Here is a 27,340-nt window from a genome sequence, read left to right on the forward strand (position 1 = left end):
AATTGTATTATGTTGCAATATTGTAAAACTGGTGATATGCTTTTTGTGTCACCAGAAATAAATGGTTAAGTCAGACGGCAGAAAATAAAATCACCAGTGTGCCAAAGATTCTATTCATCCAGTTCAAGACGATCTCTGCACAAAGCGCCTTGTGTGAGAGCAGCAATGAAGAATGCGTTCCGCTTCTATTGTATGAAACTCTGGATTATAGAGACAGCCGTTAGTAACATTGTAACACAACAGCTTACTGCAGCTGCACATTATCTCCGGGCCAGATTAACTTCTCATTCACAAACAGCAAAGATACCAACAGTAACATCCAAATCCTAAACTGATCCCTGCAAGAAGAACTGAGACTCTTACAAGAGGGTGTTTTGATCACTTGCTAACGCTACACAGAGAAACCGATACACAATTGGCCATATTGTGCAATAATCATTCTATTTTTGGTGAGTAAGAATGCCATTGGACAGATAAAATCTGCAATTGGATGAGTTCCTGATAATATAAAACAGAGACAATCTGGTGGCACGTGATCCTGTCACAATGCTAGATGTACACTGTGATTGTGTGCTAGCTGAAGGGGAGCTCCTATATAGCAAAGAAGAACTATAGGCAAAACTTTTTTTTTCATTTTGGATAGAACAAAGAAGGGTTGTAACACCTGTCAGATTTTACTTTGCAATTTTTGTTCCATTGTAGATATTTCCCTTCACTTCCTGTCCCATAGCCAAACAGGAAGTGAGAGGAAATCCTTGCAACTTAAGGGAATACCTTGAGACCCCCAGTTCACCAGAACTAGTGTCTCCATTGGAAGATTTCCCCTCTATTACTTTTCTGGGGACGACCAAAAATGTGGGTTTTTCTTTTACTCTCACTTTCAATGATAATGGTAAAACAGGACAAATAGAGAGGATGAATCTCCCCAATGGGGGCACAGGCAGCAATACAACCTGACAGGTGGTCTAATCCCTCTTCACTCTATCCAACACTAAAAAAAAGAGTTTTGCCTTTAGTTACACTTCCTCCTCAAGAGTATGGCCAGTATATAATGTGATATACCACAGATAAATGGCTTCCAAAAATGTGCACACTGCCACTTTACATTCCATTCACAACGCCTGTACAGACTGCTCACAAGTGCTGACACTTCACAGTTTGCATCTATTGGTTTACATCAATGCACGGAATGCATTTAAGGACAGGTACACTACCAATTGCAGAGAAGAGCTGTCACAGGCTACTTAAAACAGCTGGCAGTATGCTGACTGTATACAAGAGCTGACACTCTATAGCACCCATTTTCAGCCAGGGTTATGTGGAATCCCAGGGTTCCCCCAGAGGTGGCTAGGGGTTTCTTGAGCTATGGCTCATTGACCTCCAATTTGGCAGTATTCGCATAGTTTTGAGGCCAATGACACTTGTAGAGCCAGCAGCAAGACACCAATGATCTTCTTAGCTGTAAGAGGGGAATTCTTCCCACTGACCGCCATTATAAGGGGCATTCTTCCCACTGACCACCATTGTAAGGGGTATTCTTCCCACTGACCACTATTGTAAGGGGTATTCTTCCCACTGACCACCATTTTAAGTGGGAATTCTTCTCACTGACGACCAATCTAAGGAGCATTCTTCCCACTGACCACCATTGTAAGGGGCATTCTTCTCACTGACCGCCAATCTAAAGAGCATTCCTCCCACTGACCACCATTGTAAAGTGCATTCTTCTCACTGACTGCCAATCTAAGGAGCATTCTTCCCATTGACCAAAAATGTATGGGGGCATTCTTCTCATTGACCTCTGATAAATTGATTTAATCAAGGGTTCCTTGAAAAAAAAAGGTTGAAAAATGCTGCTCTACAGGCTGCATCCAAATGATGACACTCTACCTACAGTATTGCAAGCAAGAGATTTCACACTTTGTCCTACACACAAGAGCTGACACTCTACATATGCTTTCAAAGAACTGACACTCCAAATAATCAACAAAAAAAGCAGACGCTTCACTGCTTTCTGGCACAATTCAGTCAAGCGCTGAAGATAACCTGCTTTTGAAATGCATGAGCTGCCACTTTACAGTCTGTTTACAACCACTGTACAAACTGTACATAAGAACTGATACTTTACAAACTATAATAGATTGCCTCTAGGAGCTGACTCTCTACAGACTTCATAAAAGAGCTGTCACAATACAGTCCACTCAAAAGAGCCGTCAGTCTACTGAATGTACACAAGAGCTGGCACTCTACAGACTGCATTCCAAAAGCTAACACTCTACAGCCTGCTCACAAGAGCTGGCACTCTACAAGTGGCATCCAAGAGCCGACAGTCTACAGCCTGCTTAAAGAGGGATTCCACCAAAAAAAAAATATTAAAAGCCAGCAGCTATAAATACTACAGCTGCTGACTTTTAATAAATGGACACTCACCTGTCCCGGGTTCCAGCGATGCCGGCAGCCGAGGCCGATCGATCGCTCGGCTCTCGGCTGCTGCAGTCACCATTCTAGGTGAGGGAATCAGGAAGTGAAGCGAATCGGCTTCACTTCCCGGTTCCCTACTGCGCATGCGCGAGCCGCACCGCGCAATAGGAAATCTCCGCGCTGTCACTGGGACCCGTGTGTGTCCCAGCAGACAGCGCGGCAAGGCAGGAAATGACGTAGACTCCCACAGGAGTCTATGCCCAGAAGTGGGAAAAAATACCTGTCTTTGACAGGTATCTCCACCCCCCTCCCCCCTGAAAGGTGTCAATTGTGACACCGGAGGGGGGAGGGATCGGTTCAGCAGAGGTTCCACTTTAGGGTTGATGCGCTACATATTCCACAAAAGAGTTGGCCCCCAGCTTACTACACACAAGAGCAAACACACTACAGACTGCATCCAAGAGCTGACACTCTTCATACAAGGGCTGCAACAGTCCAAACTGCTCATGAGACCTGACACCCAACAAAGTGCACACAACAGTTGACACTTTAACAAAGTTAAACCACTATTTTATTTATTTTTTAATAATCCTGGCTTTAGCTTTTTATTGAACAAACAAAACCATGCACAATTGAATTTGAACAAAGTCGCAATGATTTTTGTACACGCGTCATATTTGGAGTTTGGAATGCCATGGCAACTAGCTTCATTAGAGCTGTAGGTTTATACAATGAAGCCCAGCAAGACAAATTCCCCGTAATGTTAGACTGACTTTTTTTAAATGTGAAATTCAGTTTGCTTTATTTTTACTTCTACAATCATAACCTGTTATGTGGGAGTGAGGAGAAACCGCAGCAGAAGGTATATGGGACAGCTTTACAGCTGGGCATATGTCAAAGGGCTAAAAACTGTGATATGTACCCACATATGTATACTCTGACACATACACTATCAACCATTGATGGTACTGTTATGTTCTAACAACTCTTGCACAGATTATCATGTAAAATGCACCATTTGTAACATTTTTCCAATAGAACAGAGGAACCCAGGCCTTCTGTATGTAGTGTTACCCACGTAGGAGCTTCTGGTGAATATGGGTATCTCCCACCCTGCACAGCCAGGCACACAATATTTCCACACAGTCTTGAGACAGGCATCAGTCTTTGCAGCTTTATTTTTTTTGTATTTTATTAGGGGAATTGAACTTGGATGGGAATAGGGTTATTATGGGATCCCCATTTGATCAAAAAGTTATTCTTCAGGGACACAAACTATATACATCCAGTATATATACACTTCTCTTCTTCTACCTCCAGCACAATCTTGCTTGTAGAACTACATCTCCCAGGACCAGCTACCACTGACAAATTGATCCAACACAAACTCAGTCAAATCCAGAGAAAATGCCCTTAGCAGGCAGGGACTGCGGGCCCCTTTGGTAGTTTAGCAGAAAAAGAGTTTAGTGCTTAGCTGTCCTATTTCTGTGGCTACTACTCCCAGTACCACCTCTTCAGGCACTGCCAGCCCACGTGGCTGCAGCTGCCCCTTTCATTAGCACTCCTGGCTACTTCGCCACAGTCCTTCCAGACTGACTCTGCATCCATCCCAGACTGCTTGTGCCCAGTCTCTTTAGGCATGCCTCTCAGTCCTCTGATGGCAACACTCGCCAGCCCTCTTGGTGGTCTTTCTCCCTGGATATTTGCCCGGCAGTGTTCTCCTGTGGTCCTCTCCTTGCTCCCGTACCTCCTGGTCAGGATACCTCTGCCTGTGTTGTGAGAAGGGTTCCCTTCCGCACCTAAACCCAGACCTGAATTCAGCCACCCCCTCCCCCCAGACTGGGGGCTATTCTCAAAGGCCTCCGACAGCCTAACACTCCATCTCCATCTTCCACCCAAACCCACACTGTGCCAGATGGGTTGACCCTGAGTATCTGAGGGGGCCTGAAAACCAATCTGTTGAGGATTGGTCAGGGCCCTCAGAATACTCCAGAGAGACCCCTCCCAACTGCTTCTGGAATATTTTCCAAGTTTCCAGCAAGCAGGGGGAGTCACCAGATATGCTGCTGCTCAGTCACCCAGCCTACCTGAGTCACTCAAGCCTGACCCAGATTAACACACAGGCTTGGCTGCCAGCCAAGCCTGACAATTTACCTACACTAACAAAAAAAAAAAAACCTTAACTCTAGCACTCTATGCGGCTGCAGGGTCTTTTTGACCAATGCGTTTCCCACACCCATAATCGTGCTGCGGGCGGAGATGTGTGGGGCTGCCATGCAGAATGAATGAGCAAGAGCGTGGCTAAGCGTGACTCATTTAAGTGAAAAGGGGCGATTTGCAAGCATCTTACAACCTTGAGCAGTACAGTGACCAAGGGGTTAAAGCAGGTGGCGAGGAGGCATTATACTGCCTTCTCACCATCCGCTTTATCTCTCTGCAACTGCATGCATTTCACGTGGTTGCGGGGCACTTGCAAACTGACCCCACTCACTGAAATGGGTCACGATTGGCGGGCACTATGGTGGTATCATTCCTGCGGGGGCACACCCTTGGTGGCTTTCTCTGCAGCTAAAGTGGGTAGGAATTGTGGGTAGTTTCAGGGAACACTGAAAATAAAATAAATTCCTGGAGCTCCACTTAAGCCTGTTTTCCCAACAAAGTATGTTTATTAATAGCTGATTGGTCAATTGCCATTTCGTGGGACGCCATCCATAAACACCAATGGAGAAAGGGACTCGGGTGGCCTTTGCTGCTGCTAATCCATGTGCTAACCCATCTGTCATTAGATACACAGCTAGCCAATCACAGAGATCGCATGGTTTGTCCTTCCACTTCATCTAACAGAGGAAGAAGAGGAAACCTAGTAAGTTATGAAAAGAAAATGAATAAATCAATCTGCAGCAGCTGTTGATCTATTTATTCATTTTCACTGACTGAGATCCTTTTTGTTTTTTTATATTTGTAATAAACACATAGAAAAGGTTATTAAATACCACCAATAGAAAGCTTTCTCTATCTAAAAACTAGTATAAAATTTATTTGGGTACAGTGTTGCATAACTGGGTAATTGTCAGTCAAACTATCACAGAACTAGAAAAGGAAAAACGGCCTGGTACGAAAGGGTTTTTTACAAATTGGTACTCCAGTGGTTAAAGAACAATTCCTCACAACCAGTAAAAACAGTCAGTGAGCTACTAATACACTTCATAAAAAATACATACACTACATTCCACTTCTCTGTTATATTTTTTTTTAAAGTCATATCCCGACCTGAGCTTATCTTTAAAGGCAATTGCAGAAAATTATTATTGCCAGATTAGATGTAAAACAAAGCATGGAAGTTACGATGTAAAATAATTTCACTTAGTGCATATGTTTGTTTATTGCTGTATCACCATAAAAAGAAGATCTGAAAGCAAGGCATCTATGTTGTCCATAAGAAACTTAGATATGAGGAAAGATATAATTTGATTGGTTTCACCATTCCTAAAGCAGACCTTCAGAGAAAAATAGCAAGCTACAATGAACATGCCATTAACTGATACAATAACAAGGTCACATTTTGTTTCAATATTCACCTTGAATCTAGAGATTTCCCCTGCAGTGCCTCTTTCTAACACTGGATGTCCTCAGTCTGATGGTGAGTATTATTAAAACCACTTCCTCTGATCCCAGATCATCTCACCACAGCCTGTGACTGGACAGTGAAAAGAAGAGCAGCACAGTGATAAGCTCATCTTGCTGTCACTATGTTCTCTTCCTTTTAACATGCTTCTTGCCAGCACAAGAACTGACTGGATTCTTGTATTGTCCTTCCTCTCACACTCCAGCCCTGCTGCACAGGGACTGCAAGAGGCTCATTCCAGGTCAAAATATGGTACTTATACTGCTTGCATTTAAAAATACATTAGAGATGTATTATTACTGATTACAGAGCTGCAAAAAATTGTGTCTTTTATATCTGCCTAGAGTTCATCTTTAATGTATCTAAAAACAGTAAAATGTTGCATTACACAGGTTCTATTACAGACATAATCCAGATACAGAGAGCATCTTGCCGATTAGTGGGGAAAAGCAGGACTCTATCAAATGAGAACCGAATGACGTTAATGGCTTCTAGGTAAGAGTACTGGAGGCCTGTGAGTGCTCTGGCCAATACATCGAGTCCATTAGTGGCAGAGAATGTCTGCGTTAATTGGTGCTTATCAGTGAAAAGCCTTGGAAAGATACTGGACTAAGTGGGTACTACTGGATTTTACACGAGATTAGCCAATACAAAACTGGAGCTTGTGCTGGACTTACTGATAGAGGGCATGTCATTTTATGTAATCAGTATCTGAACAGATCTATAGAGTCAACACAGATTGCATATCACTATTTTCCAACAGAGACTACAACAGTCATTTAAGAGTTAGTATAGTAAACCCTGTAATTAAGGATGAAGAATAATATGCACTTATCTGCATGGGTCACAGCAGCTGCAGATCCAAAGGGATTATACAGTGGTGTGAAAAAGTGTTTGCCCCCTTCCTCATTTCCTGTTCCTTTGCATGTTTGTCACACTTAAGTGTTTCGGAACATCAAACCAATTTAAACAATAGTCAAGGACAACACAAGTAAACACAAAATGCAATTTGTAAATTAAGGTGTTTATTATTAAAGGTGAAAAAAAATCCAAACCATCATGGCCCTGTGTGAAAAAGTGATTGCCCCCCTTGTTAAAACATACTATAACTGTGGTTGTCCACACCTGAGTTCAATTTCTCTAGCCACACCCAGGCCTGATTATTGCCACACCTGTTCACAATCAAGGCATCACTTAAATAGGAGCTGCTTGACACAGTAAGGTCCACCAGAAGATCCTTAAAAGCTACACATCATGCCGAGACCCAAAGAAATTCAGGAACAATTGAGAAAGAAAGTAATTGAGATCTATCAGTCTGGAAAGGGTTATAAAGCCATTTCCAAAGCTTTGGGAATCCAGCCAACCACAGTGAGAGCCATTATCCACAAAGGGCGAAGACATGGAACAGTGGTGAACCTTCCCAGGAGTGGCCGGCCGCCCAAAATTACCCCAAGAGCGCAGCGACGACTCATCCAAGAGGTCACAAAAGACCCCACAACAACGTCCAAGGAACTGCAGGCCTCACTTGCCTCAGTTAAGGTCAGCGTTCATGCCTCCACCATCAGGAAAAGACTGGGCAAAAATGGCCTGCATGGCAGAGTTCCAAGGAGAAAACCACTGCTGAGCAAAAAGAACATCAAAGCTCGTCTCAATTTCTCCACAACACATCTTGATGATCCCCAAGACTTTTGGGACAACATTCTGTGGACCGATGAGACAAAAGTGGAACTCTTTGGAAGGTGTGTGTCCAAGTATATCTGGCGTAGAAGGAACACTGCATTTCATAAAAAGAACATTATACCAACAGTAAAATATGGTGGTGGTAGTGTGATGGTCTGGGGCTGTTTTGCTGCTTCAGGACCTGGAAGACTTGCCGTGATAAAAGGAACTATGAATTCTGCTGTCTACCAAGAGATCCTGAAGGAGAATGTCCGACCATCTGTTCGTGTACTCAAGCTGAAACGAACTTGGGTTCTGCAGCAGGACAATGATCCTAAACACACCAGCAAGTCCACCACCGAATGGCTGAAGAAAAACAAAATGAAGACTTTGGAGTGGCCTAGCCAAAGTCCTGACCTGAATCCTATTGAGATGTTGTGGTATGACCTTAAAAAGGCCGTTCATGCTCGAAAACCCTCTAATGTAACTGAATTAGGACAATTCTGCAAAGATGAGTGGGCCAAAATTCCTCCAGGACGCTGTAAAAGCCTCATTGCACGTTATCGCAAACGCTTGGTTGCAGTTGTTGCTGCTAAGGGTGGCCCAACCAGTTATTAGGTTTAGGGGGCAATCACTTTTTCACACAGGGCCATGATGGTTTGGATTTTTTTTCACCTTTAATAATAAACACCTTCATTTACAAATTGCATTTTGTGTTTACTTGTGTTGTCCTTGACTATTGTTTAAATTGGTTTGATGTTCCGAAACACTTAAGTGTGACAAACATGCAAAGGAACAGGAAATGAGGAAGGGGGCAAACACTTTTTCACACCACTGTAACCTTATTCTTTTAGGCCTTGCTGCTGCTTCCTTAGTTGTTCACTAATGTCCCGTTCACACCATTGGGCACATTCATTCTGAGGACACCTCAACGCACCTTCTCAGCACACTTGCATTGCAGAGGTATGCTGCCAAAAAAGCTGTATGCATGATTTTGGTCTGTTTTGGGGTAATGGCCAGCCCATTCAAATTAATAGGCTTCCCTAATGCAATTTTGCAACTCACTGCAGTCAACCGGGCTGGTGTGAATTAGCTGTAGGTCTAGAATTGCTTTAAAGTTGAGCTAAGCTCCAGGCAAACTTCTGAACACACAGGTGAAATATATATGAGAGTTGTTTTACCTACCACAGAATTTTTATATTTTTCAATTCATTCCTGAAATTTACATAGACCTGTCAGACAGTTGAGAAAGGAGATCTGACTTTTCTCTGCACTGGTAAGTTATACAACTAAGTTTTGTCCTCGCCCACAGCCTGGAACTGGAAAGTCAAAGAGAAGCAACAGACTAATGAGAGCATCTCTCTGTTATTCCACTCTCTCCTCCCATGAACATGTTTGCACCTGAGCATCAACTGAGGATTCCTGGTCTTGGCAATGCATCTCTCTAGGCTAGGGTGACCACATTTCCAAACTGCCATTCAGGGACACCACCCCCGCACCCACGCCCACCCAAAAAAAGATGGGTTTTGATACTTTTTACAGAGGGGGACAGCAGCAGAACGGAGGGGGACAGAAGTAGAATGGAGGGGGACAGCAGCAGAATGGAGGGGGACAGGGAGGAAAACTGGAGGGGGACAGCAGCAGGGCGGAGGGGGACATGGAGGAAAACTACTCTACGCTGATGTTAAAACTGGACACCAGGATGTACACATCTGATGTCCCCTACTTGTGACTGAGAGCTTACAGGGTTTGTGGGAGGTTGGCATAGCACACTACCTAAGTCATTTTAAAAAGCGAGTGTTCTAAATATTTTTACAGAGCTGTCTTCAGGCCCATCACATGAATCGTGGCCGCTTTACAGCTCCGATGGATGTCTTCTGCAGCAGGAGCAAGGATCTCCCTCTGACGTCAGCAGGGGAGATCATGTATCCACTCGTCTCCTCTGCAGAAGCTCTGTCCCGTAGCTGAAAAGCGGGCACGAGTCATGTGCTCAGCCTGATGACAGCTCAAATTCATTATATAGAATGCTAGTTTTTTAAAACAACTTACAATAGAGGGGCTGGCAGTGAAAATTATACTTTTTTTAACCACTTCAATACCAGGCACCCCCCTTCCTGCCAAGCCAATTTTTGGCTTTCAGCGCTATCACTTTTTAAATGACAATTGCATGGTCATGCTACACTGTACCCAAACAAATTTTTATAATTTTCTTCCCACAAATAGAGCTTTATTTTGGTGGCATTTGATCACCTCTGCAGTTTTTATTTTTTGCTAAACAAATAAAAAAATTGAAAATTTTGAAAAACAAAAAAAGTTTCTGTCAGAGCCTCTTTACCAAGATCGGTGGTGCGTTGAGTCAGACTAACACACCACAAATCGCCACACGCCCCCACGGGCACACGATCGTGGCTTATCCTGCTGGATGTCATATGATGCCCAGTCAAGATATTTGAACCACTTCCTGGCCATCATTCTGCTATAGGCCGGCAAGTGGTTAAAGAATAGCAGCGGGGGGTGGGGTGGAGGCAGACACAGAGAGGGTGATGACAGGCAGGAAGGATGGGCTGATGGGATGAGAGAGGAGAGCAGAGGGGACAGCAGCGTATGATGCAGATACACACTCTGACCACAGTGGTCAGGGCTGAGTAGCACTGATTTTTGTGGTCACTATAGAGAGTGGATATATGAAGTGGCAGGTTCAGGGTGTTTTTTTTTTACAGTTTAGAGGGGGGAAGATTACACAGCACAAGCACTGTGCTGTGTAATCTGCTTTACGGGACCAGGATCTGCATATATATATACATTTTTTGGGGTTAACAAACACTTTAAGACACCTTTGGGTGAAGAATCCATTCACCAGAATTCAAATGTGATGTCCATGGTAGTTAGGGCCAAACATGAAGTGCTAGCCAATTCAGATCCACTTCTCCTTAAAAGATAAGTTCCACCTTTCCAAAAAAAATAATAAATGCACATCTTTTTGAAGGTTAAAAAAAAATGTGCATTTATAATTTTTTTATTATAAGCCTGTAAAGCATTGCACCCTTTATCTGATGATCACGGGTGCAATCTCAGGCTCCTGCAAACTGTCAGTGTAGCTATCTGCCAGTCAGTTATTGAATGACAGCAATCATCAATGAACAACCTAGAACACTCATCAGACCCCTGACAGTTCATTGAGAACTACAAGTCATCAGCCGCAATTGCTGACGATAGTTGCAGTACCCCCATTCACAGAGCCCTGTGAATGAATGACACAGCCAGGTGGGTGTTTTTTTACATTGTGACAGCAGATGCAGGGAGAAAATCCCTGGCCCTCTGTCACAACGAGGGATTGGGGGGTGTTGAGGGTACTGCTGCATTAGGCTAGGTTCACACTAACACTATTGCGAATTGGATGTGGGTTTCTTCAGGTCCGAATTCAGCCAAAAAGTAGGACTGAAATCGGCACCTGAAACGATGAATCTGTTCTCTTATAGTGTTACTAAACCCACAACAGTAAAATCAGTCTGCATATGTGGTAAAGCATTCTTGTTATACTAAATGTTGAACCTAAGGGGTTAATCATGCATTAATAATGCATTGTGTAAAAAGTCAGTTTGATCTCGTTTTCTCTCATCTCTCCCCTTCTCTCACTGTCCCCAATCTATCTCCCAGTAGTACAAAGTCTTGGGGGTAAGCTGCACATGCTCAATTTGGTGTGCATTTCTAGACAGTATTCTTTTTCCGGTGGGGGGGGGGTAGGGGGGTGCATGTTATCATCACAGAGCCAATCGACACTGCCCAGACAGAGGGTCAGGGATCCTGCAGCCTCCTAGGAAAATCAAAGTAGAATGAAAACTCCTCCAACAAGTTTTAACCAGACACTGACTGTCATATACTGCTGATGAGAAAAGGTATTTAGTAGTTTATCTTTACTAAAACTATTGCGTTACCATGTTTAACACTAACCACTTCCCGCCTGGCCTAGAGCAGAATGGCGGCCTGGCAGTAGTGATGTCCAGCAGGATAACAGCCGCGGCGCGCCCTTGGGGGCACACATCGCGGCGACCGGTGGTGTGTCAGTCTGACACACCGCTACAGTGATCTTGGTAAAGAGCAGAGGCTCTTTACCACATGATCAGCCATGTTCAATCACGGCTAATCAATTTGTAAACAGGAAGAGATGTTGATCGGCTTTTCCTCACTCGCGTCTGACAGATACGAGTAGAAGAGAGCTGGTTAGTGGCTCTCCTGGCCGGGGGGTCTGGGCTGATTGTTTATCAGTGCAGCCCTGCCGCGAATGCCCACACTGGACCACCAGGGACACCACCAGGACCACTAGGGATGCCCACAAAAGATAGATGATCAGGGATGCCACCCTGATAATGCCCAAATAATGCCAATCGGTGCCCACACATCTTGCCAGTCAGTGCCAGCCAGATGTCTCCTCATCAGTGATGCCCAGCAGTGCCATCTATCAGTGTCCATCAGTGCCACCTATCAATGCCCATCAGTGCTGCATACTGATGCCACCTATCGGTGCCCATCAGTGCAAAATCATTTGTGCCACCTCAGTGCCCATTAGTGAAGCCTCATCAGTGACCATCAGTGAAGCAGAAAAGGTATTAATTTACAAAATTTTATAACAGAAACAAAGAAAATCTTTTTTTTTTCTTTATTTGTTGCACAAAAAATAAAAATGCCAGCAGTGATCAAATACCACCAAAAGAAAGCTCTATTTGTGAGAACAAAATGATATTGGTTAAAGTGTAGCATGACCGCACAATTATCATTCAAAGTGCGACAGAGTTAAAAGCTAAAAATTGGCCTGGGCAGAAAGGGAAAAAAGTGCCTGCTATTGAAGTGGTTACACTAGCAAAAGCGGAGGCTTGCTGGGAGCTGGAGGGGGGGTAAAATCTCCTGAAGGCAGCTGCATAACACATGGTTTAAGAGTAGGATCCTGTGTGCTGTGATGTACGATTAGGAAAAGGTATTTACGGTATTTTGCCATTGCTGCTAAAATATATGTAGGCAATAGGGAGCACTGGGGAGGCAACATTTAAAAGGCGGGGTATTATTTCACCTAAACATCTACGTTAATTCTTATTTTTAATGAAGACATACTTATAGGAATTGGTGTTCATTTTATCTGCTTGGAGTTTAGATTTAGTGTAAAAATGATAGGGGTTTATCAGAGCATGCTGGATATTGTAGTGCACCACAGCTAGAGACTTGCAGATTGCTATCGAATGGCCAATGGTAAAGAAAATAACAGGAGGAAACCATATACAGTACACATCGATTCCCAACTGACGTCATTTTCCAGTGTTCTAAAATAATTCTCAGCATCCGATTCCTGAAGTCAGATGACTGACTGCTGCACACGCTGCTTTTATACTGAACTGAATTAGTGTGTCTAGAACAAAAAAAAAAATCCTGCTTTATACAGGGGGACAAAATAGATTCTGACACATGACAAATGGCATTGTTACTGCAAAGGAGGCTCAGCGGGCCCTGTGTCGATATTTTGTTTGGCAGGATCAAAACAAGAAATAAATGACTTAAAGATCAAAGCTCGCTTCCAGTGAAAGGCAGAGAGGAGATGAAAAGTGGCATTGATGAGAGTCTGCACTATCAGGTCAGTGGCACAGCAGTCAGTATTACACAAAGTCATCCGCCTGCATGGCTGACAATGTGAGGCAGGGAGGATGTTTCTGGTGCCTGCAGAGCTAGGATACCATTTTCTACTTTTAGCACTCAGGTCCTGTAGAGTCAATAGGATGAAATGTATTGCTGAATACGCCGTTCTTTTGGGAAGTGCAAAGGAAGGAGGATTTTTCATTTAAAGCCCAATTTAACCACTTCAGCCCTGGAAGGATTTACCCCCTTCCTGACCACAGTACTTTTTCAGATTTGACACTGCGTCGCTTTAACTGACAATTGCACGGTCGTGCGACGTTGCACCCAAACAAAATTGACGTCCTTTTTTCCCACAAATAGAGCTTTCTTTCGGTGGTATCTGATCACCTCTGCAGTTTTTATTTTTTGCGCTATAAACAAAGAAAGAGCGACACTTTTGAAAAAAAAGCAATATTTTTTACTTTTTGCTATAATAAATATCCCCCAAAAATATATAAACGTTTTTTTTCCTCAGTTCAGGCCGATATGCATTCTTCTACATATTTTTATGTTTATTTTTTTATGAAAATTGCAATTAGCATATATTGTTTGGTTTGAGCAAAAGTTATAGCGTCTACAAAATAGGGGATAGTTCTATTGAATTTTTTTATTAGTAATGGCAGCGATCTGCAATTTTTATTGTGACTGCGATATTATGGTGCACACATTGTACACTTTTGAGACTATTTTGGGACCACTGTCATTTATACAGTGATCAGTGCTATACAAATTCACTGATTACTGTGTAAATGACACTGGTAGGGAAGGGGTTAAACACTACAGTGCGATCAAGGGGTTAAGTGTGTCCTAGGGAGTGATTCTAACTGTGGGGGGAATGGGCTACCTAGGACATGACAGCGATCACTGCTCCCGATGACAGGGAGCAGTAGATCTCTGTCATGACACAAGGCAGAACAGGAAAAATGCCTAGTTTACATCTGCCCATTCTACCTCTGTACACCGCAATCGCAGACCGCCGGCAAACAGAGTTCCTGGGATCCACAGGCACACTCCTGCGGCGTGCGGTGGATGCGAGCGAGCCCGAAAGGCCAAAAATATAAAGGGACGTACCTGTACACCCATTTGCCTGCCTGTGCCATTCTGCTGACGTATGTGTGTGTGCAGCGGTCGGCAATCGGTTAAAGACAAATTTAAAGACATTTATATCTGCATAACTATACTATATGGTATCATATCCTCGAGGGGAGCCACGTGTTGTCCAATAATATTTTAGATGTTTTTGTCTATTGTTTATTATTTTTGTAAAATGTCAAAATCATGTGTAGATCAATAAATTGTTACATTTTATATGATGTGGCACTTATTTTATTTTGTAATGCCCAATGGCCACCAAGGGCACTCCTTTCATTTATTTAAACTAGCGTAAGGGAGGGTTATAACCCGTCAGATTTTTTTTTTCACCCTCTGTATCTCATTTCAGAGATTTACCTTGACTTCCTGTCCCATAGCCAAACAGGAAGTGAGAGGAAATCCCTGCAAATTAAAAGAAATTCATGGGGGACCGCCCCAGGTCACCAGACCTAGTATCCCCATTGGAAGATTTCCCCTCTATTACTTTTCTGGGGACAACCCAAAATTTGTGATTTCCTTTACATTCACTTTCAATGGTAATGGTGAACAGGACAAATAGAGAGGGTGAACCTACCTAATAGGAACACAGACAGCAAAAAACACTCACAGGGGTTCTAATCCCTCTCCGCTTCAACGTATCCAAACATAAAAATTTAAGTTTTGCCTTTACTTATACTTTAAAGTGGTTGTAAACCTCTTTTACCTACAGGAAAGCCTATGATAAGGCTTACCTGTAGGTGCCGTGAATATCTCCTAAACCATTTAGGAGATATTCACTGTATCAGCATGTGCCGATGTCATTGGCAAACGCGCACAGAAGAAACGGCTTGCTTTAGTAGCTGTGCCTTGACCGGGGGCTCCACACGAATGTGTGAGGTCATTGCGACTCCGGCCAATCACAGTGCCAGAGCCTGCAAACCCAGAAAAAACCCTGGGAGACATGTCACCGGTCACAGCTGTGTGCGGGGACCACTGCAACATCTTTGATCTAATGCCGCGTACACACGATCGGAATTTCGGCCAGAAAAAGACTGATGAGAACTTTTCATCAAATGCAACTGTGTGTATGCTCCCTCGGAATTTAGCTGGCCGAATTGCCGCCAGCAAAAATTTGAGAGCATGTTCTCAATTTTTGCGATGGAAAAACTTTCTATCCGAAATTCCGATCGTGTGTATGCAATTCTGACGCGCAAAAACTCATGCATGCTCAGATTCAACTACGAGATGGAAGCTATTGGCTACTGGGTATTGAACTTACTTTTTCTATCCCTGTCGTACATGTTGTATGTCACCGTGTTCTTGACATTCGGAATTTGGTGTGACCATGTGTATGAAACACAGCTTAATTGAAATCCCATTGGAATACCGTTGGGAAAACCATCAGAGCTTTTTCTGACCAAAATCACATTATGTGTACACGGCATAAGGCAAGTATTTCATAATGAGCTAGTATGCAATGCATACTAGCTCAATATGCCTTTGTCTTGCAGGTTTTTTTGTTTTGTTTTTTTTAGAGAGTTTACAACCACTTTAATCTAGTGTGGTTATCGGCGTATAACACGCACTTTTTTCCCCTTAAAATCAGGGGAAAATCGTTGGGTGCGTGTTATATGCCGATCCCCCGCTGATTGTGAGCGGAGGAGCGAGCGCCGCTGATATCTATACATAGCCGAGTGTACTCAGCTATTCTCTGCTATTTCTGCTCAGTCATGCCCAGTCCAGCCCTATGATGGACATAACACAGGGACTGGGCGTGACTGTGAGTGGAGCTATCTGAGCCTAGCCGAGTACACTCGGCTATGTATGTATATGGGAGGCGCTCGGCTCCGCTCACAGCCACGCCCAGTCCCTGTGTTATGTCCATCATAGGGCGGGACTGGGCATGACTGAGTGGAACTAGCCGAGGATAGCCGAGCACACTCGGCTATGTATAGATATCAGCGGCGCTCGCTCATCCGCTCCGCTACGAGAGGAGTCGAGAAGAGCCGAGATACACAGGACCGGCTCTGTGTATCTCGGCGGTGCCATTTTCAAACTGCAGTGACACTGACATGTCACTGCAGTTTAACTGCAGCCTGGGCAAGGCTGCAAATGACACTGAGGAGGCTGCAGATGGACGCTGCAAGGCTGCAAATGACACTGAGGATGCTGCAGATGGACGCTGCAAGGCTGCAAATGACACGGAGAAAGCTGCAAGGCTACAAATGACACTGACAAGGCTGCAAGGCTGTAAATGACACTGAGAATGCTGCAAATGACACTGACAAGGCTGCAAGGCTGTAAATGACACTGAGAATGCTGCAAATGACACTGACAAGCATGCAGATGGACGTTGTGCAAGGCTGCAGATGGACACTGATAAAGCTGCATTGATGGGCATTTAAATGTAAGTTTTTTTCCTTAAAATTTCCTTTTAAACTTGGGGTACGTGTTATACGCCGGCGCCTGTTATATACCAATAAATATGGTATATATAAGATATATAGGTCTACTTTAACATAAAAAGAGTAAGTAGAATGTTCCTGGCAAATTAACTAAATTTATAAAAAAAATAAAGTGCTACAAAGTTTCCACTATCCTTTTAATGAAATGAATGGCCACTCTGGTATAAGGAAAAGGTTCTAATTTTGTTTCAAAAGCCCTAATATGAAATAAACTGAAGATTCTGTAACTGCAAATGATGAAATGTATACACCAGTGGTCCCCAACCTTTTTGGCACCGGGGACCGGCTGCGTGGAAGAAAATTGTGCCAAGGCCCGGCGAGGGACTGGGGGTGATGTACGCACATGCGTGGGGGGGGGGGGTAAGCAAATTTTTCCGGCAATTTATCGGGCAATAGCTGGTGTTCGGCTGTTGCTACAATCATCATGGCACCATGGTTGGTATGGTGTCAGAATGATTGGAATGATTGAAGCGCATTATTTCTTATATACATTGTAATATAAATGAAATAGTTCAACTCACCATAATGTAGAATCAGTGGGAGCCCTGAGTGTGTCACTTTCCATGTCGCCTGCCACCAGATGAGAAATGTCACTTGTCACACTGCCTGCCACCAGTTGAGGAATGCCACTTGCCAGGCTGCCTGCCACCAGTTGAGGAATGCCATTTGCCACATCACCTGCCTGTGCCACCAGATGAGGAATACCACTTGCCATGTCACCTGCCTGTGCCACCAGATGAGGAATGCCACTTGCCACGCTTGCCTGCCACCAGATGAGGAATGCCACTTGCCACGCTGCCTGCCACCAGTTGAGGAATGCCACTTGCCACGCTGCCTGCCACCAGTTGAGGAATGACACTTGCCACATCACCTGCCTGTCACCAATTGAGAAATGCCCCTTGCCACATCACCTGCCTGTGCCACCAGATGAGGAATGCCACTTGCCATGCTGCCTGCCACTAGTTGAGGAATGCCACTTGCCACGCTGCCTGCCACCAGTTGAGGAATTCCACTTGCCACATCACCTGCCTGTCACCAGTTGAGGAATGCCACTTGCCACATCACCCGCCAGTGCCACCAGATGAGGATTGTCACTGCATTGGTGACACTGGTTCAGTGGTCTTTCTTAAATGAGGGCAGGAGAGCAGAGATGCGGGGTGGGCAGTGAGAGATGATGTCATCTCTCTGCTCCCCGCCGCACCCCCGACACTCTGTATGCTGTGAGGGCAGAATAGCGGTGATGCTAGGCGGGCAGGGAGAGATGATGTCATCTCTCTGCTCCCCGACGCACCGCCGACATTCCGCACGTTGTAAGGGCGGAAGAGCGGGGATGCTAGGCGGGCGGAGAGAGATGTCATCTCTGCTCGCCAGCCCACTTCTCTTATTCGCCCGCCCGCTTTCCTCTCTGATCCACCGGAGCCTGCCGCGGCCCGGCTGCAAAGATGCTACGGCCCGGTAGTGGGCCGCGGACCGGGGGTTGATGACCCCTGGTATACACCATAAATGTTTAACCACGAAAGATACAGAAACGTGAAGTTTCATTACCACATTTACAAATGCCCTTGAAAAACAGAGCTGTTATGTGAAATTGTAAAGGGAACGCAATTTGAGGAATTGCAAGATAAATCTAGTTTGCGCAGACAAAGACGTACTGACGTGGCTTGAAGTCAAATGCTAATAATAAAGTGATGGTGCAGAAAGAAATAAACTAGATCTTGCGAGAGGTATTAGAATTCTTGAGGCGACCAAAGAATAAAAAGAGAAATCAATTTAAAATAGATAAAAACGGATTATTGCAAAATAGTTTGCGAACAGTAAATACTGCAGATCTCCTGAGCCAAGTACAAAAGACTGAATAATAATGTGCAAAAAAAGATTGTCCATTGAAATGAACACTGAATTTTAAATGGAAATATGCAGATTGTCGAAGGAGAGATTTACATTTCCTTGTCTCATTGAAGTAGACATTTTATGGTTCAATAGATTATAAAAAAAATACTTACATATGGAGGATTATCCAATAAGGCAGAAAAATAATCAATGATCATAAGCAAAGTTAACGGTAACTGCTAGCAACCAAACTTCTATAACAGATGACTTCTAATTGGATGGCACTTCTCTCAATACACTTTGCTTTACTATGTAACGTATGTTTACATATTGATCTATTTTAGGCTTGTCTGTAAGAAATGGTTTAGATTATATAAGAGGTTTAAAATGTTAGGTCATGCAACCATTTACAGATACAAGCAAAACTTTCACTGACCATTATGTGCTTCCTTACCACTTGACCTCCGGGAAGGTTTTATCGCCTTCATGCTATTTAGCACTCTGCTACTTTAACTGGCAATATCCCAGTTATGCAACACTGTGCGAAAATTACATTTTTAGCATTTTTTCACAAAAATAGAGCTTCCTTTTGGTGGTATTTGATCACCACTGTGTTTTTTTATTTTTAATATATTAAACGGAAAAAAAAAAAAGAAAAAAAAAAAAAGACTTTCATCCAAAAAAAAAAAATCTAATTTATTCATACATTTAGGCCAAAATATAATATATTCTTCTACATCTCTTTGGTAAAAAAAATCCCAATAAGTGTATACTATTTGGTTATGAATTGGTTTGTGTAAAATGTATAGCGGCTACAAACTATAGTACATATACTGTAATGGCGATCATCAGCGACTTACAGTGTGACTGTGATAGGCTGGCGAGCAATTTGGTAGTAAAAATTACTATCTGGGAGGGTCACTAACTGACACTGGGAAGGGGTTAACATCTAGGGGCAATCAAGGGGTTAAATGTGTGCCTAACAATGTGTAATGTGTGCTGCTTTTACTTTACTATCTGGCTGTTTTTCTCTCTGCATTTCAGGGAGAAGAAACAGCCAGATCACTAGTCCTATGCGCACAGTTCTGTGTGCATAGGACTGTGTTGGCTGAAGTCAGCAGCCAAAGACATGCTCTGCCCATCGGTACCGATCACTCATTGTGTTCATTCAGGAGAGGAAGGGGCTGGTAAAAATAGCATATTTACCAGACCCTTCCCATACTCCCATACTCTTCCCATACTCTTGAAGGATCCTGTTGTATGCTTGCAGCTGCCAGCGGGAAGGGAAGGAAAGGAAAGGAGGGAAGCCGCTGCACTGTGGGGGTAGAGGGGGCACACAGGGTGGCCAGGGCAGAAGGGGGAAATGTATGGTGCACAGGAAGGGTGGTGATTGTGAAAGGGGGGGCGATCCTTTGTATGACTCTCTCACCCTCCCTGCCCACAAAATTGTTGGTTGAACAGCAGCTGCATTCTCAGCAGTTGCAGCCACTGTCCAAGTACTATGACAGCTTTGGGAATCTACTAAATGTCGCTCATTCTGCCTGTTAATGGACAGCTTAACAGCTTCCAACTAAACACTTGTTAACCCCTTAACCCCTTAACAATGTGAGATGATTCCATTTTTACTTACTCACATTTCATTATCACTGCCTTCTATGCACCCCTGCCCAAACGGCCCAGGTATTGCAGTAATGCCATTTTGAATAAATATGTCCACCGGCTGTGTGAACAGAATAGCCACAGCAGGAGATTCATCCATCCACGCTATCGGCATTCTTGCCCCTGCCTTACCCAGGGAAACACGTATAATACAAGACAGTTTATTGGATGGTGAAAGGTTGTGCTATGTACAGCCTCTGTCCTCCCTAAGGATCACACACTATGGTGGGGCAATAGAAAAAGTCTAATAGAATAACCTTTATTTTACATTGAAAGGATATTATTATAAAGGATTTATACATTTCCAACTTTATGCGCATCACTACAATAGACAATACAGTTACAATACAAAAAAATACATGAGGGTTAAGAGGGCCCTGCTCATTAGAGCTTACAATCTAATAGGGTGGGGCAAGTGGTACAAAAGTTAATAACTGTAAGGGATGAGCTGATGCAAGAATTAAAAGTGGAGAGATGAGTTTTCAGGGATCGTCTAAAAGGTGGTCAGAGTAGCCAGACAGACTGAGGTGGAAGGTTCCAGAGGATGGGAGAGGCTCTAGAAGTCCTGGAGACCAGCATGGGCGGAGGAGACAAGAGCTAGAGAGCTGGAGGTCCTTGGAGGAGCTGGGAGGACAGTTTGGGTGACATTTTAAGATGAGGTTGGTGATGTAGCGTGGAGCAATTGTGAATGGCTTTGTATGTTGTGGTTAGTATTCTGAATTTATTTCAATGGACACTCAGAAGCCAGTGGAGGAATTGACTTAGATACTCTGAGACCCTCCATGTGTCTCACAGAGCTTGAAGAAGTGGGATATTTGAAACCCACAACAAGTGTTGTGACATAACTCTTGAGATCTCCCCTGCTTCTGTAATCTAAGATCTTGAAGTCATCTGATGTGACTACAACCAAGGATGTATATATTCTCAAAGTAGGGTGGGAAAGTCAACGTTATACTGTGAAACAAGTGTTTTTTTTAATGTCAATACATTGTGGATATTTAAATAGGCAATGTGTGGCACTAATGCATTGTATTTTTAATACCGTATATACTCGAGTATAGGCCGACCCGAATATAAGCCGAGGCCCCCAATTTACCCCCAAAAAAACTGGCAAACTTATTGACTCGTGTATAAGCCGAGGGTGAGACATGCCTGTCCATCCCTGTGTGTGTGTCCGTCCATCCCTGTGTGTCCGTCCATCCCTGTGTGTCCGTCCATCCCTGTGTGTCCATCCATCCATCCATCCCTGTGTGTGTGTGTGTCCATCCATCCATCCATCCCTGTGTGTGTGTGTGTCCATCCATCCATCCATCCCTGTGTGTGTGTGTCTCCATCCATCCATCCATCCCTGTGTGTGTGTGTCTCCATCCATCCATCCATCCCTGTGTGTGTGTGTCTCCATCCATCCATCCATCCCTGTGTGTGTGTGTCCATGTGTGTGTGTGTGTGTGTGTGTGTGTGTGTGTGTGTGTGTGTCCAGCCTACCTGTGTCCCGAGCCTGTGTCCCGAGCCTCCGTCCCGTGCCTTGCCTCCTTGCCTCCGTCCCCTGCCGTGCCTTGCCTCCTTGCCTCCGTCCCGTGCCGTGCCTTGCCTCCTTGCCTCCGTCCCGTGTCGTGCCTTGCCTCCGTCCCGTCCCGTGCCGTGCCTTGCCTTGCCTCCGTCCCGTGCCTTGCCAGGATCGCCGCTCTTCGTCGGCGCCTCGGCGGCCATTCTAAAATTCAAAAGCCGCGCCTCCGCCTTCGCCTGTGATAGGCGGAACACTGAATTTCCCAGCAGCCTGTGTTCCGCCTATCACGGACATCGTCTCATCCTCGTCCGTAGTACGAGGATGAACGGATGTCCGTGATAGGCGGAACACTGACTGCTGGGAAATTGAGTGTTCCGCCTATCACAGGCGGAGGCGGAGGCGGAGGCGCGGCTTTCGAATTGTAGTATGTCCGCCGTCTGTCTGCTCGATACGCTGATCGAGCAGTCAGACGGCGATGACTCGAGTATAAGCCGAGGGGGGCACTTTCAGCCTCAAAAAAGAGGCTGAAAATCTCGGCTTATACTCGAGTATATACGGTACTTTGTATAGTTTTAAATAGTGGTGTATATTACTATAGGTGTATTGTTAGGCACCTTTAAAGGCCCATTGCTGGTGCATTCTTCTGTGCATACTGTATAGCTGAAAATGTAACAGTGTATGGCCAGCATTAGTGTTAGACTGCATCAGGACATGATAGCAAAGGAACTATTTTACCTCAATCCATGAAAGTGAACTTTCCCCCTTTCACAAACAAATCACACACTCATATTGCTCTGCATGCTGATAAGAAATTATATGACAGTCATTAACTACTTCATCCCCGGAAGAAATTACCCCCTTTCCTGTCCAGAGCACTTTTTGTCTGATCGGCTCTGCAGTTTTTATTTTTTGCGCTATAAGCAAAAAAAAAAAAAAGTGACAATTTTGAAAAAAAAAAAGCAATATTTTTTTACTTTTTGCTATAATAAATACCCACAAAAAGATATTAAAAAAAGGATTTCTTTCTCAGTTTAGGCCGAGGTGTATACTTCTACATATTTTTGGTAAAAAAAAATTCAAAAATTCAAAAAGCGTATACTGATTGGTTTGCACAAAAGTTATAGCATCTACAAAATAGGCGATAGATTTACGGTATTTTTATTATTATTTTATTTTTATTAGCAATGGCAGCGATTAGCAATTTTTATCGGGACTGCGACATTATGGCGGACACATAGGACACTTGACACTATTTTGGGACCATTGTCATGTATACAGTGATCGGTGCTATAAAAATGCACTGATTACTGTATAAATGACACTGGCAGGTAAGGGGTTAAACACTAGGGACCGATCAAGGGGTTAAGTGTGTCCTAGGGAGTGATTCTAACTGTGGGGGGGGGGGATTGGACTACCACTAACATGACAGTGATCGCTGCTCCCAATGACAGGGAGCAGTAGATCTCTGTCATGTCACTAGGCAGAACGCGAAAATGCCTAGGTTTACATAGGCATCTCCCCGTTCTGCAGCTCAGTGACCTGATCGCTGGACACCAGCGGACATCGAGTCTGCAGGACCCGCGGGCACGGTCACGCAGTCGCGGCATGCGTGCACGCGCACACAATGCCAAGTCTTAAAGTGGCACTGGTCAGCAACCGGTTAAGAAAACGTTTTTTGCTTGTACTTATTTTCGTTGGCTTTTTTTTTCAGTTTTTGGTTGACGGCACTAATGATGTAACCAGGGAATCAGGGAAAGCAATGGCAAGAGCAATGCAGAGGCTGGGACTTCCTCCTTTACTCTGCATTATTCTTGCTTTTGTTAGTCTCAGGCGAGTGCTCACAGCCAAGACAATCAGCCAGCACCTTCATAGCTGTTGTAAGATCTGCTGCAAGAGGAAGGGAGGGGGGCAGGTCGGACCTCAAAACTAGGGTTAGAAAGCACTTAGAAACAAGGAACTATATGTAGTTTGTCCCATTTGGACAACTTTTTCAATTAGTGTATGTCAGGGTCCTTATTTTCAAGGAGCCAACCTGGCTGAAGCGCTGGTTTCATTTGGCTCTGACATATTAGTGGACATCTATAAAATAATCCAGAAACTTTTTTTTACGCAAGGTTTGTAAAGTCTAGCTATAATGATATCAGACTACAGTCAAAGAATTGCAACACCTACTGGTAGCTGGGAAAAAGTAACTTTAATCTTGTCAGCCTTTCACCTTTCATATTTGCAGACAGATATACTGATTAGCTGTCCTGAACAAAATCTTTCTTGGCTATCATATGTGGCCATATTATTTATGGAAGAGAAGCAAACATATATAAGCAATTATTACATATTTTGATATATTATTGCAAAGTTTACATGACAGTAAAAAAATTCTAATGACTTTCACATTTTACTCATGTTCAGATTTGCAGATTGTCCATCGAGTGACTGTCTGCATGCCAGATTACGCATTTGGCTCCCTTGCTAACTGCGTGCCAAGCAAACAGAAAATTGATTGATAGCTGTGAGAAACTTCATATTACTTATTTTCTCCAATTTGCGCAGAAAGTCCCTCATTTAATTGCTCTGTTCCGATGATGTTATGTCCTGGGCTGAGTCCTAAGATCACAGCACCACACTTTTTTTTTTTATTAAGATAATTTTTATTGAAAATGTATATAAACAGGAAGCACCACACTTATTTGAGTTACTGACCCTGTAGGGTAACTTAAAGGGTACTTTAAGGCTGGGTTCACACTGCTGCGGGGGGAGATCCGGATGTGATTCGCACCGCAAATCACATCCGATCTCCGTAGCGATGCGAGTTCAGCCATACAGATAGTATGGCTGAATTCGCATCGCTCCCGCAGAAAACTCGCACGGGACCCTTTTTTTGGTCCGCAACAGAATCGGATCGCATGGGGGTTCACACCATGCGATCCGATTCCTGTGCGAGTCGGCAGATCGCACTGCGATATGCGGACGGATCTGGGGGTGTCATTAACATATCATTGACACTCCCAGCCGTCCGCATAGGGCAGTGTGAACTGCCGGCGGGAGTCATGCGATGCGGGAAAACGCCGCGGATCCGCGGCGTTCCCGCATCGCAGCGGTGTAAACCCGGCCTAAAGGGTACTTTAAACAGAACAATCGTGTAAGTCACTGTATAAAATCAGGGTAAAAATGTAACTCGTGAATAAGGCTGGATTCACACCTATGCATTTTTTGTGCTTTTTGCATTTTGCAGATTTGCACTACAGGCCATTTACCATGGTTTCCTATGCAACACGTACTATTGTGCAAATCTGAAAAATGGTTTTCTTTAGGTAAGGATAAAGTTCTGGAGGTCCAAATTGTCAGGAAAATGGTCTGGAGATAAATCTGGATACTAGCATTGTTAGAAGGAAAGTCCGGAGGCCAGGTTGGTCAGGAGAAAGGTCAGGTCAGGTTTGACCAGACCTTAAAGCAGGGGTCTCAAACTCCCTCCAGCTGTTGCAAAACTACAAGTCCCATGAGGCATTGCAAGGCTGACCATTACAAGCATGACTCCCACAGGCAGAGGCACGATGGGACTTGAAGTTTGGCAACAGCTGGAGGGCCACCAGTTTGAGACCCCTGCCTTAAAGAGACTGGACTAAGCAGAATTCAACAGAAAGAATGTAAGCAGAAAGAAAAGGACTGAAGAATGGAAATTGGGAGAGGCTATAGATTGAAGGACATGTGGGATTAAAACATACAGTACTGTACATCAAACTGCAAGTGCACACCGAGAGATCAGACAATACATCTACTTTTTAAAAGCAGAAAAAGTCAATGATAATTTCATTTGAGTTGGCTTTATTAGACATAAACAATGTCAACCACAAATGTAATATACAGAACTTTACCAGTAATGCAGTCACTTCTGGGAAGCAAACCGAATGTACTCCATCAATGTAGAGTGGCAACACAATATAGGTTCTACAAACCTGACTTATTAAGACCACATTATGACCACAGCTTCACAGAGTAAATTTAGTTCTAGGGCATTTAAGCATTTAAAAGACCAATAACCGGAAAGCTTTACTATACTTTAAATGGAAATCACACTAGGTGGGAACTAACAAGTGGATTACGGATGATGCTGATCTGATCTAAATCGGAAAAATGTAAATAGCAGCAGACAGCCTTGGGATACTGAAGACATTTAGAGACATAAGTAGGATGACCTCCTGAAGAGATGCTTCAGTCAAAAATAACTGAGGAGTATTTTCAAGCAGTTATAACCGCCACTGTTTGTCGGTAAATCTGGTTGTGCCTATATATTAAAATAGAATCCAGACTACAGAGAGAGGAGATTGTTGATGGAGCGTGAAATTGAGACCTCTGCTTTCAAAGAAACGGGAGCTGCAATTTGAACTTCCATTCAAGTGATCCCATCACCTCTTCCTCTTATAAAAAGGATATTTACTGTTTAAGGATGAACTAGTGGGGAAGCAGCTATCTCTTATGCTCTGTACACACGGTCGGATTTTCCGACGGAAAATGTGCGATCGGATCCCGTTGTCGGAAAATCCGATCGTGTGTGGGCTCCATCTGACTTTTTCCGTTGGAATTTCTGGCAAAGTTTGAGAGCTGGATCTAAAATTTTCCGACAACAAAATCCGATCGTTTAAATTCCAATCATGTGTAGACAACTCCGACGGACAAAGTGCCACGCGTTCTCAGAATAAATTACGAGATGAAAGCTATTGGACCGTTTATAGTCCTGTCGCACATGTTCTACGTCACCGCATTCAGAACGATCGGATTTTCAGACAACTTTTTGCGTGGCCCGCAACTTTTTGCGACCATGTGTATGCTAGACAATTTTGGGCCAAAATCCATTGGAAAAAATCTGACAGATTTTGTCGTCCGAAAGTCCAACCGTGTGTACAAGGCATTAGTTCAAAACCAGTATCACAGAGCTCATTATAGTACTAATAACTATAGTAATGGTAACAAAAGTCTAATTATATAATACTATAGTTATTATAATATCATCAAAGTATAAATAATTTTAATGTCTGCATTTGTAGCACCCTCTAGTGTGTGCTACTAGAAGTGAGGGTAGCTAAAAGAATATTTCTGGCCACTGAATTGGGTCAGGGTTACTAAAGGCCAAGGCTGGATGACTTATCCTGGCAGCTCTCTGGTGCCTCCCCCTGGTATCTGGAGAATCTTCTAGAACTAGCGGGCGGGGGGTTAGGAGGGGCTGCCTTGAATATTTATGGGCTCTCAGCCAATCCCCAGTGGTGAGCTGGCAGGGAACTGGGACCCCCATAAATAGACCTGAGCCTTGCCAGCAGGGGAGTCAGGTGGAAGATGGAGAGGCAGTGCTGAGGAGAAGCCGTTGGTGGCCCTTGAGGCTGGATGCTCAAGAAAGCTGGAAGGATCCCACCACAGGAGGCAGAGGGATTCATGCTGGAGGGGCAGTGG

General features: G+C 44.0%; 1 protein-coding gene across 1 annotated transcript in view; it reads right to left on the reverse strand.

Moving 5' to 3' along the window:
* MBOAT2 (membrane bound glycerophospholipid O-acyltransferase 2) overlaps positions 1–27,340 on the reverse strand; it is a 366,457-nt gene that overhangs the window by 214,246 nt on the left and 124,871 nt on the right. The gene's annotated exons all lie outside the window — the stretch shown is intronic.

This window comes from Lithobates pipiens, unplaced genomic scaffold, assembly GCF_037356315.1.
Source record: "Lithobates pipiens isolate NorthernLeopardFrog02 unplaced genomic scaffold, aLitPip1_a1.2 Scaffold_18, whole genome shotgun sequence".
NCBI lineage: Eukaryota > Metazoa > Chordata > Amphibia > Anura > Ranidae > Lithobates > Lithobates pipiens.